Raw genomic sequence first — 21961 nt, 5'->3', positions numbered from 1 at the left:
AGATGTGCCCAAGGGATGAGCTAGTTTCTCAAGGAGAAGTGTAGATTTTTAAAAATATGTATTTTTATTTATTTCGGAGAAAAAGGGAGAGGGAGAAATGCAAACATCAATGATGAGAGAGAATCACTGATAGGCTGCCTCCTGCATGTCCCCTACTGTGGATTGAGCTGCAACCTGGGCATGTGCCCTGACCAGTAATCAAACCATGACCTCTTGGTTCATAGGTCCACCACTGAGCAAGCACCTCAGCTGGGCCAGAAGTGTAGATTTTAACTCCTAATTCTTTAGGGATGAGGAAAGGATTGGATAATGAGTTAGTCTGGCATAAATGGAGGTAATGTTTGACTGAACTGAAGAGAATGATCATTTCAGGCTAAGGGCTAGACATTTCTTAATATTTTGAGGCAAAATATATACCTAATGACAAGCCAGAGATTTTGTGGGTGCCCATTAAAATTAACATATTTGAAACCCATGAATAGGCCTGGTCACTGGTGAATGAGTCAAGAAATAGCCGGTATACAGGTTCACACTTGAGGGGCTTGCAAAATATTATTGACAACAGTCACATTCTGCATGGTACATGAAAGCTACTGCTCTAAAAAATGTGTCTAGGTAGGAGAGTCCCTTTTTATTCAGCATGGTGGGGAGAAAATAGGATTTTGGTTTTAAAAAAAGCACCTAATGAGAATAATAGTGCTCTAAAAGTTAATATAATAGACTAAAACAAAAATAACCACTTAAATATTGTTGAAGGGAAAGACAGAGTTAATAAAAGCATTTAACAATTTCCCACAAAAGAAACATTGATATATCAAAAATTCAAAGACAAAATTCTGTTAACTGAAGTTCAGTTAACATACGAAGAATGCACCAATCCCAAGGGATTAGTACAATGATTTTGACAACTGTACACATTCATGAAGCCATTATCCAAATAAGATATAGAATGTTTCCAACACCCTGGAGAGTTCCCTCACACATCTTCCCAGTATATATTCTGTTGTCTCTATCCAAAGGAGAAACAATTTACTTACTTCTATCACCATTGACTAGTTTCACATGTTCTTGTGCTATCTATCTATCTATCTATCTATCTATCTATCTATCTATCTATATCTATCTATCTATCTATCTATCTATCTATCTATCTATCTATCTATCATCTATCTATCATCATCTGTCATCTATCCATCCATCCCTCTACTCATCTACTAATAGTAAGTATGTATTATTTGTGTTTGGCTTCTTTAGTCAATGACATTTATTCATGTTACTGATTGTATCAGTAGTTTGTTTCTTTTACTGCTGAATAGTATTCGACTGGACCGTTATACCACAGGCTGTTTGTCCATTTTCCTGTATTGAACATTTGGGCTGTTTCTGGTTTGGGAATATTATGAATTAGCTGCAATGATAATTTCCATGCAAGGATTTTGTGTATATATGTTTTCATTTGTTGTAGAAAAATACTCAGAAATGGAACTGTGGACCATAGGGTTTGATGCGTTTTTAACTTTGTAGGAAACTTTCCCCTTTCTTTCCTTTAAAAATAGGTTTTGAACTCTTCATACACTTATGTATTTTATTTTCATTTTATTTTTTACTGAGAGAGAAAAGAGTAATGAGTACTAAAAGGAAACCTCTACATCCTACACCCCAAGAAAAACAGAGCAATCTAGTTGCTGTCATCAGTTGAAAATAAAATAGAGGAATGGCCGAAACTGGTTTGGCTCAGTGGATAGAGTGTCGGCCTGCAGACTGAAAGGTCCCAGTTTCAATTCCAGTCAAGGGCATGTACCTGGGTTGCGGGCACATCCCCAGTAGGAGATGTGCAGGAGGCAGCTGATTGATGTTTCTCTCTCATCGATATTTCTAACTCTCTATCTCTCTCCCTTCCTCTCTGTAAAAAAATCAATAAAATATATTAAAAAAAATAAATAAATAAATAAAATAGAGGAATGTTCCATTTAGCCCATTTCTGGGGACAATAGAGGCGGAGCGGGGGAGGGCTTATGTTCTGACAAAGGGCAAGCGAGCTCTATGGGATATGTTTCTAGTGAAGATTATTAAGAGTTGAAAAAGGCAACTTCATTCCTTTTGGAGGTGGATCACATTTGAAAAAAGATTGAAGGACAAGATACAGCCACAGTGGAATATTATTCAATCATGAGAAAGAAGGAAATCCAGCTATCTGTGACAATTATATACATAATATATAAACATATAATAATATAAATATTTTCTTTCTCATATATCTATACTAATAAAAGGGTAATATACTAATTAGACTGGATGTCTTCCAGACATCCTTCTGGATGTCTTTCTGGACAAAGCCATGGTGGTGGGGGCAGAGGCAGAGGCGGTTAGAGGTGATCAGGCCAGCAGGGGAGAGCAGTTAGGGGCGATTGGGCTGGTAGGAGAAGGCAGTTAGGGGGAGATCAGGCTGACAGGGGAGCAGTTAGGGGGCGAACAGGCTGGCAGGAAGAGGCAGTTCGGGGCATCAGGCTGGCAGGCAGAGGTGGTGAGGGGTGATCAGGCAGGTAGGCAGGCAAGCAGTTAGGAGCCAGTGGTCCTGGATTGCAAGAGGGATCCCTGTGGGATCGGGCCTGAACCGGTAGTAAGACATCCCCTGAGGGATCCTGGATTGGAGAGAGTGCAGGCTGGGCAGAGCCGCCCCCCCCCCACCCAAACCCGTGCACATTTTTGTGCACCAGGCCTCTAGTGTATATATAATACATACTATATAAACAATATTTTCTTTAGCCCTTTATCTGTTGATGGACACTTGGGCTGTTTCCATGTCTTGGCTATTGTGAAGAATGCTGCAATTACCACGAGGGGGCACATATGTCTTTGAAATAGTGATGCAATTTCCTTTAGATGTATACACACAGTGGGATTGCTAGATCATCCTGGTTCTATTCTTAAATTTTCTGGGAACCTCCATACTGTTTTCCACAGTGGCTGTGCCAATTTACATTCCCACCAACTTTGTTCAAGGGATCTCTTTTCTCCACAACCTCACCAGCATTATCTCTTATCTTTTTTATAACAACCATTCCAACAGGTATGAGGAGTTTTATGGTTTCATGTCTCACATTTAAGTCCTTATTTCATTTCAAGTTAATTTTGTGAATGGAGTGGTCCTGGAGAAGATCTCTTTGTGTTGAATTGTTTGGGGACCTATGAGCTTCAGGAATCTGAATGTCCAAATCTCTCCCCAGTTTTAGTAAGTTCTCAGCCATTATTTCCTTAAAGAAACTTTCTATTTCGGTCTCCCACTCTTTTCCTTCTGGGACACCAATAATGCATTGTTTATTTTCTTAGTAATGTCTTATAAGTCTTGTAGGCTTCCTTCATTTTATAAAATTCTTTTTCTTTTGTGCTCCTCTAGCTGGATAATTAAAAATGATATGTCTTCAGGTTATTGATGTTTTCTTCTGCTTGGTCCAACTTGCCGTTTATGGTCTCTATTAAATTCTTAAGTTCAGTCATTATAGTCTTCAGCTCCAAAATTTGTTTGGTTCTTTTTTATATTTTCATTGCAAACTTTTTTCAACATGAACTTTTCACTTTGTTCTGCTATTTTCCTGATTTTATTAAGTCGTTTATTTGTGTTTTCTTCTAGCTGCTGAGCATCCTTATAACAATTATTCTTAATTCTGTGTCAGGTAATTTATGCATTTCTGTTTCTTTGTGATCAGTTACTATAGGTTTACTATGTTCCTTAGGTATTGTCATTCTTCCCTGATTCCTTAAGATTCCTATAGCCTGGTGCAGATGTCTGCACATTAGAGGAAGTAGTCATTTCTTCCAGACTTTATGGACTGACATTGGTAAGTAAAGACCTTCACCAGTACGTGGAGGCACACTGTAGCATGCTATGGCCCCCGATCTAGTGATTCAAGGTACCAGAGGTGTGTGCAAGAAAGCTCTGGATTCAGGCAAGGCAAATATTCTGTATCATCTGCTTAGACTGCTGAGCTTCATAACACCAACCACTGCACGATCCTTCACAAGTGCTTCAGGGGGTCTTCGGTGGTTACAAAGACTGTAGGAGTCCTCAGATATACCTCAAGGTCAAGTGGCTAGGGACCAAGGCAGGTAGTGGTGGTGGTCGGAGTGGGTGATATACATACACTCAACTGCAGGGGCTGGCTGCATGTTCCTATATATTTGTAGTAGCTGACTGTACAGACATGTAGAGGCAAGGGTGCAGCCAGCAGCAGGGACTAGGACCAACTGCAGGCACACTATCAGCAGTGAGGGCCTCGGTTGTTGGGGGGCATGCCTGTGACTGCAGGTTCTCACACAGCAGTGGAGGCCAGTGACAGTAGCTAAGCTCATGGTATGCAGGTGCACAGCTGCAGAAAATAGCTATAAGTCAGCTCAGATATATAGGCCAGTCACCAGAAACAGGGCCAGATCCTAGGCCTGCAAGCAGCTGTGGAGACCTTGGCTCTAGGGGCAGCTGTGGGCAAACTACGGCCTGCGGGCCGGATCCGGCCCATTTGAAATGAATAAATCTAAAAAAAAAAAAAAAAAAAAAAAAGACCGTACCCTTTTATGTAATGATGTTTACTTTGAATTTATATTAGTTCACACAAACACTCCATCCATGCTTTTGTTCCGGCCCTCCGGTCCAGTTTAAGAACCCATTGTGGCCTGGAGTCAAAAAGTTTGCCCACCCCTGCTAGTGTGTACTTTTGTGACTGAAGAGTCTTGAGATGGGCACGCACATGGCTGTGGAGGCTGCTGATGAAAGTCAGATTGGTGGCATGCGAGTGCACAGCTGGAGGGGTTGCCCTGAGCACTCATATGCCTGTGGGGGTCAGCACCAGGGGCCTAAGCTGGCCTCTTGCATATGTAGTTCAGAGTCAGGGGCTGGCTGCTGGTATGGACCTCAAGTTCCAGCTGATGTGGGACTTACTAAAATGGCTGGTGTCTGTGAATGCAAAAGCATGGAGGCCGAAACCTTCGGAGGTGAAACCTGCATGGTTCTGTGGCAGCTGTGCTGGTTGCTGACTAGCTCAGCAGTGAAACCGGCTGCTGTCCTATGCAGAACACACCCAGCAGACCTCTGTCACTCCCGCTGTGCTGTTGGAAGTCTCTGCCCTAATTCCAGGTTCTTCCTTAAATGTCTCAGTTTTGCCTGTATCTGAATGTGGTGAAACTAATGTGAGTCCTTTATGCAGTGCCCCCAAAAGGTTGGAGAAGTTGGTGATCACCCCATTCGCCCTCTCCCACTGAGGAACATTTGAGCAGGAGGTTTTCCTCTTGGCAATGCGGGCTTGGAGAATGGGATGATACAAGCAAATGAAGCTGTTATTCCTTATCTTTCTGTATGGTTATTCTCAGGTTTCCTATCCCACTGTGTTGCTGAAGCTTTTTAAGTGGATGTCTGAGCTCTCCCAGAGCTATTTTTGTTCATGGATAACTATCAAATTGTTGATTTTTGTGAGGGTTAATGGCTGGAGTCTTTTATTCCTCCATCTTAGGGTGATTTGAAGATGTTAATACTGAAGAAAACCAGGACTAGAAGTATCCAAATCTGGCACAGCTCAATTTCCCATGCTAAGAGTCTGACAGAAAAAGAAGCAACACCCACATCCAGTTAAAATTTTTATTTTCTAATAATTTTTTGATGGAGTCTTTAGGGTTTTCTATGTACAGTAACATGTCATCTGCGAATAATGACATTTTACGCCTTCTGTTCTAATTTGGATACCTTTTATTTCTTCTTTTCTAATTGCTATGGCTAGCACTTCTAGTACTGTCAAACAGGAGTGGTGCAAGTGGGCATCCCTGTCTCATTCCTGTTATTAAGTGAAATGGTTTTAGTTTTTGCCCATTGAATATGATGTTGGCTGTAGGTTTGTCATATAAGTCTTTTAGTATGTTGAGGTATGATCCCTCTATGCCCATTTTGCTGAGGGTTTGTTTTTTTTGTTTGTTTGTTTTGTTTTTTATCAAGAAAGTGTGTTGGATTTTGTCAAATGCTTTTTTCTGCATCAATTGATATGGCTATGTCATTTTTATCTCTCAATTTGTTTATGTGATGTAACAATTTTATTGTTTTGCGGATATTGTACCATCCTTGCATCCCCAGGATAAATCCTACTTGGTCATGGTGTATGATCTTTTCATGTAATGCTGGATCCCATTTGCTAGAATTTTGTTGAGTATTTTGGTATCTATGTTCATAAGGGATATTGGCCTGAAATTCTCTTTTATTGTGTTGTCTTTATCTGGTTTTGGTATTAGGGTGATGCTGGCTTCATAGAATGAGCATGGAAGTTTGTCTTCCTCTTGAATTTTTTGGAATCATCAATTAATATTTGACAAAGGAGACAAGAACATACAATGGAGTCAAGACAGTCTCTTCAATAAATGGTGTTGGGAAAATTGGACAGATACATGCAAAAAAATGAAACTAGACCACCAACATACACCATATAAAAAAATAAACTCAAAATGGATAAAGGACATAAACATAAGATGGGAAACCATAAAAATATGAGAGGAATCCACAGGCAGCAAAATCTCAGACATATGCCAAAGCAGTATCTTCATCAATACAGCTACTAGGGCAATGGAAACTAAAGAGAAAATAAACAAATGGGACTACATCAAAATAAAAAGCTTCGGTACAGCAAAAGAACCATCAAGAAAACAACAAGCCCACTGCATGGGAGAATATATTTGCCAATGTTATATCTGATAAGGGTTTAATATCTAACATTTACAGAGAACTCATACAACTTAACAAAAGGAAGACAAACAACCCAGTCAATAAATGGGCAATGGACCTAAATACTTTTCAAAAGAGGATATAAGGAAGGCCAAGAGACATATGAAAAAATGCTCAAAGTCACTAATAATCTGAGAGATGCAAATCAAAACGACAATGGGGTACCATCTCACACCTGTCAGAATGGCAATTATCAACAAATAAACAAATGACAAGTGCTGGAGAGGATGTGGAGAAAAAGGAACCCTCATGCACTGCTGGTGGGAATGCAGACTGGTGCAGCCACTGTGGAGAACAGTATGGATGGAGTTTCCTCAAAAAACGAAAAATAGAACTCCCATTTGATCCAGTGATCCCACTTCTAGGAATATATCCCAAGAAACTAGAAACACCAATCAGGAAGAACATATGAACCTCTATGTTCATAGCAGCACAATTTACCATAGCTAAGATTTGGAAACAGCCTAAGTGCCCATCAGCAGATGAGTGGATTAGAAAACTGTGGTACATCTACACGATGGAATACCAGGCTGCAGTGAAAAAGAAAGAATTCTTACCATTTGCAACAGCATGGATAGAACTGGAGAGCATTATGATAAGTGAAATAAGCCAGTCAGAGAAATATAAATATCACATGATCTCACTCATTTATGGAATATAATGAACAACATAAACTGATGAACAAAAACAGATTCAGAGACAGAGAAGCATCGATCAGACCATCAAACCTCAGAGGGAAGGTAGGGGAGTTCGGAGGTATGGGGCAGAGATCAACCAAAGGACTTGTATGCATGCATATAAGCCTAACCAACAGACACAGACACCAGGAGGGTGAGGGCATGAGTGGGGGGTGGGGGAGCCATGGGGGGATAAGGACACATATGTAATACCATAATCAATAAAGATAATTTTTTTTATTTTTATTTTCCCCAATCTCTATTTTTCTTGCAAGACTATCTCCAGAATTCAAAGAAATTTCAAGACATAAAAAAGCAAGAAAAAAATGGTGATTTGTTAAATGATGAGAGAGTCGGTAGAACTAGACCCTGACATGGCCTGGTATTGAAACTAATACACAGATATTGAAATGCTATCAGTAATATATAAAAAGATTTAATAGAAAATGTGGACATAAAATATAAAAAGAATTAATAGAAAACATGCTAAATTAGAGGGGATTTGTGCTTGCAAAGTTTTACCCTCTAATATTGGCTACTTCTCCATTTGTTCCTATTGAAACCAGGCATGTACTCCTAATACTCGGCTCAACCAGTTAAATCTGAAGCAATGTATACAGGAATTTGCTATTTTCTGTTTCTCAATCATATTTAGAAGTTACTTCTAGCTAAGTAATCTCATACAGTCATGGGACTTTTAATTTCATCTCAATTTGTTATGACTTCCAAATTCTTATCTGTAGTTCTGACCTTGCTCTTGTACTCCAGTTCTAGTATATTTCATTGCTTATTTGGAAATTCCCCTTAATCTAATATATATCAAAATTATTTAGTTCAATTTTAATAGCCCTTTAACTGCCATTTCCCCAGACATTTTTACCTTGGTAAATAGCATTACTTTCTATCAAGCCATAAAAGTCAAAACCATAGGGTTCATCTCTAACTCTTCATACCATTTCATATTCCATCCATCAGAATATATGGTAGATTTCAACTCTAACCATATTGCAAATTCACTTCTGTTTTCATTATTGCTTTCCCCTGGACAGATGCAGAATGAAACGTGTCTTCTTGTTTGTATTTGTGACCCATTCATCTAGTCTCCAAATACCTGCAAGAATGATTTATGAAACATACGATGAAAGCATATTATTTCCTGCTTAAAATATTCTCTTTGCTTTTTCCCAAAATGAGAAAAGAAAAAGAAAAAAAAGAAAGAAAAAATCCAAATTCAATATCCAGGCTTTACCGCGCATGGACTGGGGCATGTCCTGGGCTCCAACCTGATGTGTTTACTCGCTCCTTTTGATCCAGGCACACGTCTTTGTTTCCCAAAACTATGCAGTCATTTCCAGTTCAGAAGCAGTTCAATAGCTCTTTACTTTCCCACAAGTCTGTTCTCCCTGTTTTTCCTGGGTTTGTTTTTGTGTGCTTAATTTGAGGTTAACTCCTTGTCTGCTGGTTTAAGCTACTGAAAAGTCTACTAACCACTCTTCAAGTAAAGCTATTTTTTAATCACTGCCTATTTTACATTACTAACTACATGACTAATATTTTACTTTTAATAATAGTGCTTAACCCTACTTTACACATTCTCTTAAACTTACTTATCTGATTGTTTACTGTGTGTTACTGCTGTTGCAGGTAAAAGTTTAATAAATATCAGGGCCTTCAGGGCATTTTCAAGTCTGTATCTCCAGGAGTAAAAACAGTCCCCAATCCTATATAATAAAAGCCTAGTATGCTAAGTGTCCAGTCGTCTGGTCATCCATTCAACCAATCAAAGTGTAATATACTAATGATATGCTAAGGCTGCTCAACTGCCCGCTATGATGTGCACTGACCACCAGGGGTCAGACACTCCGACAGGTAGGTTAGCTTGCTGCTGGGGTCTGGAGACTGAGTGAGATGGGCCGGACACACCCTGGAGCCCTCCTGCAGTCCCTCCCCGGCAGGCCAACCTCCCATATCCCTCCCTGGCCCCGATTGTGCACTGGTGGGGTCCCTCCACGTGGCCTGCACTCTCTTGCAATCCAGGACACCTTGGGGGATGTCAGAGATCCGGTTTTGGCCTGATCCCACTCAGTGCAAGAACTACCCCTTGGTGGTCAGTGTGCTCCCACAGGGGGAGCGCTGCTCAGTCAGAAGCTGGACTCAGAGTTGGCGAGCACAGTGGCGGTGGTGGGAGCCTAAGTCATCAGTTGGACATCCGGGACTGTGAGAAGGTACAGGCCAGGCTGAGGGACCCCCCCACCCCCCACCCCAAGTGCACAAATTTTGTCCACTGGGCCTCTAGTTATACCAATAAATGTTTGTTTAAACACTAAAATTAATTATATGAGAATTGCAATATATACTTAGACATAAGTGTCATTTCATAACATTATCCCTTCATTGCTTTATTTGTTTCTTAAATATCCCCCAAAGCATCTTTGTTTTCTTAAAATAGTACAGATTTTCAAGTCTTCAGAGAAGACTGTGGGGACAATTGATTCTCCCAGCTTGACAACAACATCGTTCAACACACACACTGTATCACTGGGATAAACAGAGTAACAAATAATAAAACATAAGGCATTCATATTTTTAAAATTTATTTATTAAGCATTGTGGAGCAGTTACTGACATCAGTAAAAATATTTTGTTGCTGTTATCTGAGTTCACATCAAAGTGACTTTGATTCAATGTGCTTTTATCCTAAAAGTTTCAAGTCAAATATCAAGATTCAGACTAACATTACTGGCAAACATTAAATCATACTTATGACAAGATTTTATCCATAAAAATTAGGAAGTAACTTCATGTATTTATAATATTAAAACATTAATTTCTTTTAATAAAATTGGTTCTTCAATTTAGGCAACTGTTCTTATTTCAACTGAAGAAGACATAATTACTATATTGTAATTATATTAGAACTTAATTTTTTACTAGAACTTAAATATTTATTTAAATATTTACTTATTCATGTGTGTTAAGGAATTAATGAAATTAGTTGGCTTATACCAAATACCACAAATAAATCCACAAGTATCCACATTAATCTACAAATAATATTTTTAGGCTATAGAGTTTGCATTGAAATGGGTTATGAATACTTCATATTCAAATTCAGTTATCCTTAAGAGTGTTCTACTTTTTAAAAAGAAAAATGAGAAATGATCCTAAAGGAGGGGACATATCTTTGGTATCTGGGGCCTCCATAAGACATATGTTAGTGTATAAATAGTCTCAATGTTAAAATGTCACTACTATTGCTGTAGTAACTCATACAATTTTTTTCTGTTATATAATCCATTTAAAATCTTGAAAAATAATTCCATATATTTAAAATATACTTGGTCTAATTAATTTATATAATCAATAGACTGCCAACAATATAGATAATTATAGTTCAGATTTCACTAAGCATATAATTGTAAATTTGAAACAGAACTAAATCTAAAATGTTAATTTTACTGTTCAAAAAATCTCAAAATGATAAATATCTGAGAGTGCCCTGATCTCTGAGTATAACTGATATTTTGTTTATGCTGTCTGCTTAAATTATAAATATCAAACAATTGGCAATTGAAGAATGAAATAGGTAATATAAGAATTGTAATATTTTGAGGCTAACATATCAGTTGTTCCCTTCAATATTATTTTCTATTCTTTATACACTTTTAACATTTTCCATTACACTATTTAATTCATTGTTATTCTACTTAATGCCAACACTGTTGTTTTTAGCCATGAAGATCATGCCTATTCATAATCTTTATTTAGTGGAAGAAATTGAGAGCAATTTTAATATTATGAGCAATTATAGCTTAGGAAAGGAAAATTTGTGGAAAAAAGCTCTTAAGAAGAAAATATCTATACTAATAAAAGGGCAATATGCTAATTATACTGGGAGACCTTCTGGATGTCCTTCCAGACAAAGCCATGGTGGTGGGGCCGAGGCAGAGGCAGTTAGGGGCAATCAAGCCAGGAGGGGAGGGCAGTTGGGGGTGAGCAGGCCAGCAGTGGGGGCAGTTGGGGGTGAGCAGGCCAGCGAGGGGGGCAGGTGGGGGAGATCAGGCCGGCAGGGGGACATTTGGGGGTGAGCAGGATGGTGGGGAGGGGCAGTTGGGGGTGAGCAGGCTGGCAAGGGGTGGCAGTTGGGGGTGAGAAGGCTGGCGGGGGGGGGGGCAGTGGGGACAAGCAGGCTGGCAGGCAGGGTGGTTAGGGGCAATCAGGCATGTAGGCAGGTGAGCGGTTAGGAGCCAGTGGTCCTGGATTGCGAGAGGGATGTCTGACTGCCAGTTTAGGCCCGATCCCACAGCGATCGGGCCTAAAACGGCAGTTGGATATCCTCCAAGGCGTCCCAGATTGGAAAGCGTGCAGGCAGGGCTGAGGGACACCCTCCCTCCGCCCCTCGTACATGAATTTTGTGCACCGGGCCACTAGTAAATATATTATTAATGTCTTATTTTTTAGTAATGATCCTTCCCAATGGGCTTTAGAGCCTTAAAAAACCAATAATACCTAATGTGTTTTTCACATTTCCTATATTTGTCCTCAACATTTTTCAAATATTTGAATCAATAAGAAATTGAATATGTCTATAAATCACTTCGCACTCTAGCATCATACTGTTTGTTATGTCATGAAACTATGGGCCCCTTCTCTGTTTAACCACTTGAGAAATTACTCAGGTATGATTATAGACAGCTTTTCCTCTCTTCATACAGTAACACACTTTATTTAGTTATTAATGCATAGGAAGGTGCGTCTTTATTTTAGGAGAATATCCCAATGAGAAAACTTTATACTATGAACAAATTTGCCTGTGTTTTACTAAAAACATTTGAAAGAGATAGTATACCAAAGGATAAAAAGACAAGAAAAGAGAAATGAGGTGGGGAAGAGTTTAAATCAATTCCCACTTTAGGTTCAAGTGTTTTCCAAATATGGGTTTTAAATATAACAAAGTAATGTTTGATTCTAATCTTTAACCATGGAAGAATTTTTACAATGAATAATAATGATGATTTTAATAGTTATTTCCTAAGTGGCTTTTTACTAAATAAACTCTATTCGGTTGTAAGGATTTTATGCTTTTGACAAATTGGTTCTGTTTAAATGCCCAGCAAGACTTAAAGTGACATTAATGTAACACTGCTGGTGGACTAGTGAAATGATTGAGTTCATTTAATATAAATTAAATTGTACCTGCCAAGTAAATTATAAACCCAAGATATGAAGCTGGTTCATATAAAAATGTTTCAGTCAATACGGCAGTGTTCTGATGAACTCCAATCTACAGTACTGAGGAATGTTTAATCATGAAAACATGCTTTATCATTTTTAAAACAGTTTTATTTCTAGAAATTGCATTGCTTTTTTATTGTTATATTTTTCACTTGTAATTTTAGCACCCTTCCCTTTCTTAATGCACACAACAGAGTTCTGAATGTTCTTTAGAATAGAACCAAAATTAACACCACTTTTTAATGACCCTAATCATACCTATGTACTCTTAGTTTTATTGTTTTGTTTATTCTAACTTATTGCTCCCTTTTTTACCCAGGCAGATTTTTTTTATATATATTTGTATTCTGTCCCTATGCCCATCTTAGATGCTGAGGTGTTCTCACTAATGTCACTTTACATTTATTATTGATCTACCTTTTGAGATTCAGCAAAAAGAAAAATTCTTCCACTGAGCAAAAGAGATCACAATATTTTATTTGGTGACATAGAATGCAGAATGCAGGGATTTATCCCTATAATCATATAAAATAATCTTTCATTGCATTAATATGCTTGTCATTTATTTGTATATATACACATTTATGTTTCACTAGATTGTAGTTTAATTGTATAGTTATATATTAAAAATAAGATGAACATTGAACAGAATTTGTAAAATCATGGAGAAAAAGGGGCTTTGAAATATCTATAAAAATTACATGTTAGAATTATCTCTAAACATTTAAAAATGATAATTTTCCATTATTTTGTTTTATCAGTTTCCTTTAAAAATCAGAAATGACCATATTTTTGTGTATGTATATATGTGTTCTTATCACTAGTTTTCAATGAACATTTAAAATATATTACATTCATTTCAGTTACTTCCTGTTTTTGTGATTGTTTAAATTTGTAATCCTCGATTTAAGCAATGGTGGAAATGTTTTTGCAAGCAGTAGTTAGGAAAAGTGTTCTGTAGAATATATTAAAGATTTCTCAATAAATTAATATCAGATGGAAAAAAGTAGAATGAATTTTTACCATTCTTTTCATTTGATTTATTTTTAACTGTACATTTCCTTAGTTCTTAGAAACTGAAATTAATCCTGTTATCATAAGGGCATTTTGAGTTTGTTTTATAGGAAATAATAATGATCTGTAGCTTTTTCAAGTGTTCGAATGTATATAAATAATTACTATTTTAATAATTTTGCTTCATTATAAAATTTTCAAATATCAGAGTGTCAGTGTTTTTATAGTGTGGATGTCTGCTAATGCTTTAGGAGGGGTAAGGAGGTTTCTCTTCTGCCTAATTTTTTCAACTTCCATGCAGCCTCAGGCCTTTCCAAACAGAATTTTTAATTCTTTGGCCATCTTAACTATTTTAAGTCCATTTGAACTGAGGCAAATTTTCCTTATGAAAGCTTTTTTTTTTTTTTTACTCTGGTGCTATTAAGTAGGGTTATTAGCCATTAAGCTGATGTTAGCGGAGAGGTTCTAGTCACCATTTACTTACACATAAAGCCAACACAGATGAAGGCAGAACATAGTTCTGTGTGCCTTGGCCCATCTGAGCCTGATCCAATTGAAATCTGCTTATTCCGTAGATGGGCTATATTCGTTTCTTAGGGTTGCCACACAAATGGCCATAAATGGGTAGCTTAAAACAACAGAAATTTATTAGTTCATTATTCTGGAGGTTAGAAAGATCTGAAATCATGGTGTCAGAAGAGTTTTTTCCTTCTAGGTTCTCAGAGAGAATCCATCCTATGCCTCTCTCCTAGCTTCTCATGGCTGGTCCTTGGCGTTCTTTGGCTTATTGATGTATCACATCAATGTTGGTCTGTGTCTACATGGCATTCTCCCTGTGAATGTGTCTCGGTGTCTGTCTTCTCTCGTCTTCTTAAGGACACCAGTCATATTGAATTTAGGCCCATCTTAATCAAGTATGACCTCATCATAACTAATTATATCTGCAAAGACTTATTTCAAAATAAGGTCACATTCACAGGTTCCAGGTGAACATAATTTTTTTTTTTTGGTGGGGGGAGGCTATTCAACCTACCTCATGGACCATTACATTTCACTCCACTATTTTTTATGTAGTTTGTTTTGACTTTCTGAAATTTAAAACATAAAATGTATTAACCTATATTCACAACTCATCTCTTAAGTTTTAAAAAAAAACCCAGCCATATTGCCTAGCTTTTCTTTCTCTATGTACATTAAACATACACTTAGTATTGCTTTTGATCATTCTTTGAAGTTTTCTAAAGGTTTAAGTTTATTATAAATCATTAAAGCACTGTTACATAACTCACAGATTATGACTTATTAAATAATTCATTTATGCACTATATTGGATTCAGTTGCACATATAAGAGTTAGATGAACTTAGAAATAAAACACTTTCAATGTTATATATAACTGCTCTTTATTCTTCAAGTAGATCTTCCACTCATGCTGATATAATACCAACACAAAATGTTATTTTATCGTAATTCCTATTAAATCACATGCCTATTGTGCAGTTGGAGAATTTCATTCTCCAGTAGTATCACTCTTAATTTCTTTGTATTTATCTAAAATACCCAAAATGAACTGGTTACAAATGTTTGATATGTTTTGAGTCTCATTTTTCCCAAATGCTTTAAATCTTTACTAGTTGATTCTGAGGCTATTTCCATTTTTACTTTATATATTTTAAAAAGTCACCATTGTAATATTGAAAAATTTTTAAATTTACTTATAAAATCTTGTTTCATGATAAACATGAATAAAGGTAAAAATTAATAATCACCATAACTGAATGTAAAGATAAGTTATTGTTTTCCTTTGCTACCTCATATAATATAAATAAAGCATTAAAAATATAAGTTTCTAAGGATTCAAAATTAGCTGTATTTAAGAGAACATTAATCAATTAATGATAGTGGGAGCACCATTATTGATAAAATGTATTTCACTTAATATCTGTTTTATAATAAAACTTTCATTTTAATCATGCTTAGACAAGCAACTGTTCAGAAATTTTACTTGTATTTCCTATTATTAAAGTGTATTCATTAGAAGGAAGCAAGCATCAGAATTTTATTTATTCTATTTTATTTTCTCAACAAGATTGGGCATGAAACAACAACAATATAAGGTATTTGCTTTTTAAGAAGTGAAAACATAGCATTGCAGGAACACTCAAGCCAAATAATGTATGCTTTGTTAGAGAAAAACAAATACTTGATGATGTCTGTAACATGTGGGATTAGAAAAAGAAATGTTTTTTGGGTGGAGGGAGGACCAGGGATTTATTTTTTTCAGTGCAATGGTGTCAAGGCCTGAACACCTATTAGACCAAAAGCAAGTGAACATGATTTAATCATTTCTAGACATTAAAATCTACCTATTTAATTTACATTAAAGTCGTTCTCTTTTGCCAATTTCCTCATTTCTCTATCTTAGTATCACCATCTGACATTCCTGAGATAAGTTTTCACCTGTGCTTTGAACGGTACATACAAACTGTCAGTATAGATTCTTTAGCATTTAAGAGCAGCTACAATTAAGTTTCTTGGGGAAAAATGAGACAATCTCTCCCAACAGAACTAATCGGAAGCACAATTAATGCAGCTGATACCTTCTATAAAATAGCATTCTATTGGATAACAAATAGAAAACATAGATTTATACTGTCTTAGGGAAAAATTTAATTCTCATGTGCATTGAAAGCCACAGACAGAATTTTCTGCTTCTCTTTGAAATTATGAAAGCATATTCACCAATGCTAGAAGTTTTAATATTTTAATACTTTGAGAACAAACTTGAATAATTTTTAGAATGGAATATACTATTTCAGATGTATTAAGTTGGGTAATTTTTTCAAAGAAAAAAAAATGGCCATTTATCCTAATCATTTATCATTGCTGATTAATTCATGCCTGAGGTTTACTTCTAGCTGCATTTTTGAGCAACAAACATTCTTTCAGGCATGTCTTGTTAATCACTTAATTAGTTTATAAAACACTTTAATTTCCTATCACAGTCAGTATGAGATTAAAGAGGCTTTGAATGGATGACAGGAGAAATTTTTTTAAGTTAATATAAAAAGAAGGGAAGTGAGAGTAAGAATGAAAAAAATTCAAAAAATCAAAAGACATGGAGATGAAAAAATTAAATTAGGTGTTAATAAGATTAAGATTTCAGAGCTTTGATATTTTTCTAAGAAAAAGTCTTCAGTTTTCATTTTAGTACTGAAAGTAGTTCATGATAAGGAAAGCAGAAGGTAATTTTATGTAAAGTCAGAATTTTAATGCTTGGTATTGCTAAGATAAAAAAAAATATTAAACTTGAAATTTGAGAGGTATATTTCTAACATGAATTTAACTACTTTTTCTTGTTGCTGGGGCTTTCAAAATTATCGTTGAAATTAGGAAAATCTCTATGAAATATGATATCAAGCTAAGTCTCAACATCATGTCTTGATTTTATGTCATAATTCATAGGATCTTTACATTTTAATTCAATGTGAAGCTTTTTGTATTCATGAAGCCTGACAGACAGTACTAAATTTGTATTCAACTTTGGGAAAGTTATTTAAAATTTGTAAGTCACTGTCTCACCATCTGCAATATGGGGATAATCACCGTTCTACCTCACAAAATTGTGGTAAATATTGCTAAAAGTGAAATGATGACATAATGCATGGGATTATGTCATCACAGATATTATGCTGTCTAACCTGACTGTACTCTATAGAAGTGCTCTCCCCAACCATGCTCCTCACCACACTTCTGAGTGAAAAGGAATCTGAAGCTTAGAGAACGTTTAGTAAAAAGATAAAGATAAGAGAAGCTATGTTATATAAACATGATATTTGTTTAATTTTTCTTGAGTCAATATTTTATAAAGCAAGTGATACAACTGGGAGAATGAGAGGCTGAGCTAAGGGTACAAAATTAACTTCTAGAAACTATAAAATGTTAGAAAGCAACCAGGGTTTGGACTGTAACACTGAGGAACAACATCTTGTGCTATGGACTGAACTGTGTCCCCCGCCCCAAATTCTTAAGCCCTAACACCCAGTGTGGTATTTGTTGTTCAGACATGGGTCATGAGGTGCTATGGATGGTGCCCTCATGATGGAATTAGTGCTATTATAATAAGAGGAAGAGAGTCCAGAGCATGCTCTCTTTCTCTCTCTCTTCAAGCACAGCAAGAAGAGGTCATGTGAACATGCAGTGAAATGGTAACCATCTACAGACCAGGAAGGAGGCCCTCACCAGGAACTGAATTGGGGCTTAGGGCTTCAATATATGCATTGGTGGGGAGGAGAGACACAATTCAATCTATATGATTGTCAGGTCAGATTGGTGTGATCAATCCATTATTGAAGCTTTATAATTGAATTCCAGGAGGCAAGCACTGGATAGGCTCACATGAAGCATAAAGTGATCTGAGACAAGTTGGGCAAGTTTCAGATTCTTCATTCCCACAATGGAAATGACTTTCTTACCCCCAAATAGATACTATTTCTAATAAGGTACATAGCATATCACTTCCCCTCACCTAGTGGAGAATGATAACCCTATGGATATCTTCATTTTATTGGAGCATATGTGGCATGTCTTCAAGGAGTTAAGACTAATAGATTATAAATTCTGAGTTTATATACTCTCTACAATTCTTAATCAGAAATTCCATGTTGAGAGCCTCTAGTTAAGGACCCTCCTCCTAACAAATAACTTAAGTCTAATAATCTTTGGGATTATTTACAATGTTGTCAGTGAGGATAAAGTGAATTACTTTCCTTACTTTTTTACTCTGAAAATATTCCTCCTGTAATAATTCTATCTAATAGAAGGATAATATGCAAATTAACCATCACACATCACAAAGATGGCAGTGCCCATAGCCACAGGATGGTGGCACCCAGTCCACTCAGCCCCGCCAGAGTCCCTCAGTGTCCAGGGCGACGGCAGCTGACAGCGGGCAGTGTGAGTGGCCTGGCAGAATGCTTGCGATGTTGCCTTGGCGATAAGGCAAGCATTCCGCGCCTGGCTGCAGATGGGCCTCTGGGCCGCAGAGAGCCTCTGGGCAGTGGGTGTGGAGTGGCCAGGCCCTGCAGAGAGCTACTGGCACATGAATTTGTGTGCAGGGCTACTAGTCTATCCTATTTAATAAAAGAGTAATATGCAAATTGACCATCACTCCAACACATAAGATGGCTGCCCCCATGTGGTCAAAGATGGCCACCACAAGATGGCCGGCAGGGGAAGGCAGTTGGGGGGGACCAGGCCGGCAGGGGAGGGCAGTTAGGGGCAATCAGGCTGGTAGGGGAGCAGTTAGTCATCGATCAGGTTGGCAGGGGCGCAGTTAGGGGGTGATCAGGCTGGCAGGCAAAAGTGGTTAGGTACAATCAGGCAGGCAGGCAGGCAATCGATTGGGAGCAAGCAGTCCTGGATTGTGAGAGGGATGTCCAACTGCCCGTTTACGCCCAGTCCCACCAGGGAGTCCCAGATTGGAGATGGTGCAGGCTGGGCTGTGGAACACCACGCCTGTGCATGAATTTCATGCACCAGGCCTCTAGTATGTATCTAAAAGCCTAAGCGACTGAATGACTGAATGACCAAACAACTGGTCGACCAGTTGCTATGATGCACACTGACCACCAGGGGGCAGACACTCAATGCAGGAGCTGCCCCCTGGTGGTCAGTGTGCTCCCACAGCCAACCTCCTGTGACTGGTTGGCCAACCTCCCACGGTCCTTCCCCTTGGCTGGCTGTCCCCCCCCATTGGCCCTGATCGGGGCAGGGGATTGGATGGTCAACCTCCCATGGTCCCTCTCCCTGGCCAGCCAGCCAACCTCCTGCAGTCCCTTCCCCTGGCTGGCCAGCCCTGATCAGCCTCAATTGCCGGCCAGGCCAAGGGACACCACCCATGCACAAATTCTTGCACCAGGCCTTTAGGAATAAATAATAGTATGACCATTAATACTCTGGTAATTACCAGATTTTGTTTTTCAAAGATGAGCAAGAATTTCTTCTATGAAACATGCCAATTGTTATTTATATCTCTTCATAGATGTACTGATATTTTTTAATTACTATTTAGTCTCATTCAAAATTATTGAATATATATATATATAGCATTTCATTGTATAATCTTCTTAAAGTAAAATTAACTTTAATTGGTTGCTATATGAATTATTTAAATTCTCAGCTTCCCAAAATACTTTCTTATAGTGGCATCATAGTATGTGTAAATAAAGTTTTTAGGTAAAATAGCTAAAAACTATTTACTACCAGGTTGCTATGACAAAAAGATTAAAGTCACATTTTTTCGCACTGTCTGTAAATTAGGATTACAGTAGCATTTCATTGTTTTTCAACCATAGTAAATTTTTCCATATTAGAAACAACTGGAGTGATGATTAGAGGCAATTTTTCTGTCAATTCTATATTCTATCTGGTTTGTAGATATAACTATCTTCCAGATAACACTGTATGGATTTTAATGGATACTTCTTTCTATATATCATTATATAGCATTGCCCATCTAGCTCCCATAAAAATAACTCTATTGTTCCCTCTTATTTTATTCCTTACCTACTGCACCACAGGGCGCAGGATATACATAATAGAGAGGCTCAAATGAACAAGAAAGGGAAGAAGGAAATAATTTTTATCTGTGGCACTTGTGGCATTAGAAAAATATAAAAGCCACACGCTTCAATGATGATATACTATAATTCATCTTGACCAAAGTTTTCCTATAGTTATAAGTCTGAATTGGCTCGCTAGGACCTGGACAATAGACCTTTGCAAACATCATATTTCACTGTGATTCGAGTATATAATAGTTCTACCTGAGAGAGGATAGGAACTACTCCCAGAATTGCTGACAACTTATGAATACAGTCATTATTGATCATTCCATTCCATCAGAATTGTGTTGTCTCTTAATACTGAAAGAAAGCTCCTCTGATGACACTGTTAATAAAAGCAAATACCTTGTAAAAACAAAAAACATGAAGAAAAACAACTATAACTGGAACTGTTTTTTATAATATATTGTTATAGTTATTCTAAAAATATGCATATTTTATGTGTATAAGCTATCAAAAACCATTGAAATCGTGTCAAACATATTCAAAAGTCAGAAGAGGCTCCCATTAAACACAGTGTCACAATTTTAACACTGATAACCAATATTTCAAAAATTAAAACATATAAATAGATTAAAATCATAAGATCATAAAGATATTTTTAAAGAGTGACCTTTGGAAGATGTTAGGGAACAAACTCTTCAACATTCTGTAAACAAAGTAAAAAATAAAGCATTTAACCTATTTTTCTTATTCACCTCAGAGTAAACAAAGAGACTAATTTTTTATGAAATCTGATTATCTAATACATATCTATAAAATAATAATTAGACTTTGCAAACTCCTAATGAAATACCAAATATAGGTAATAATTATTAATGGCTTCTAAAACCACAACAGGATGTTATGATCCTCACATACATACAAAACCATCTATAAATATTGACAAATGCTTGAGCTTGTGCTAGATAAAGCCTCTATATCTAAAAACCATTTTATAGGAAGGAACAACAGAGAGGGAGAGGGAGAGGGAGAGGGAGAGGGAGAGGGAGAGGGAGAGGGAGAGGGAGAGGGAGAGGGAGAGGGAGAGGGAGAGGGAGAGGGAGAGGGAGAGGGAGAGGGAGAGGGAGAGGGAGAGGGAGAGGGAGAGGGAGTGTGTCTTTGGATGCTGATATAAGATAACAGGGTAGAACACATTGGGAAGCAGTAGGCAAAACAATTCACATGGAGCTGGAAGTTAGTTTGTCAATAGCAAAATTGGAGGCCTGTATCACACAGTTATGAAACCTTATAAAGGACATATCTTTGTGGACAGACCAAAGTAGCTATAGATTAAAGGCTGCTCTGGATCTGTCATAGAGAAAGCTTCTAAGGGGACAAAGTGATCCTCACACTGTATAACAGCATACCAATCAAAATTAAAAAGTAGTTTATAAAATCCAACCAAATGCAGCATTCAATATGAGACATCTATCAAAATTGCACCTCATAATCAATTATATTTCAATTAAGATGATAATAAATAACATATTTAATTATACCTCTTGTAGAAACTATGATAGCAAATCTAGCTATTAACACATCAATGGCTCAGTAAATTGAAAAATAAACTTTTAAGTAACCTAGGGTACACTATTAATAAAATGAGCAATGAAAATAAGTAATTTTTATGTAAATGGGGACTTAACTAAATAAGGTATCGGTTTGAGTAAAATA

Source organism: Myotis nattereri (genome assembly GCF_964212035.1).
Source record: "Myotis nattereri genome assembly, chromosome: 5".
Lineage (NCBI taxonomy): Eukaryota > Metazoa > Chordata > Mammalia > Chiroptera > Vespertilionidae > Myotis > Myotis nattereri.
This window is presented reverse-complemented; position numbering follows the sequence as displayed.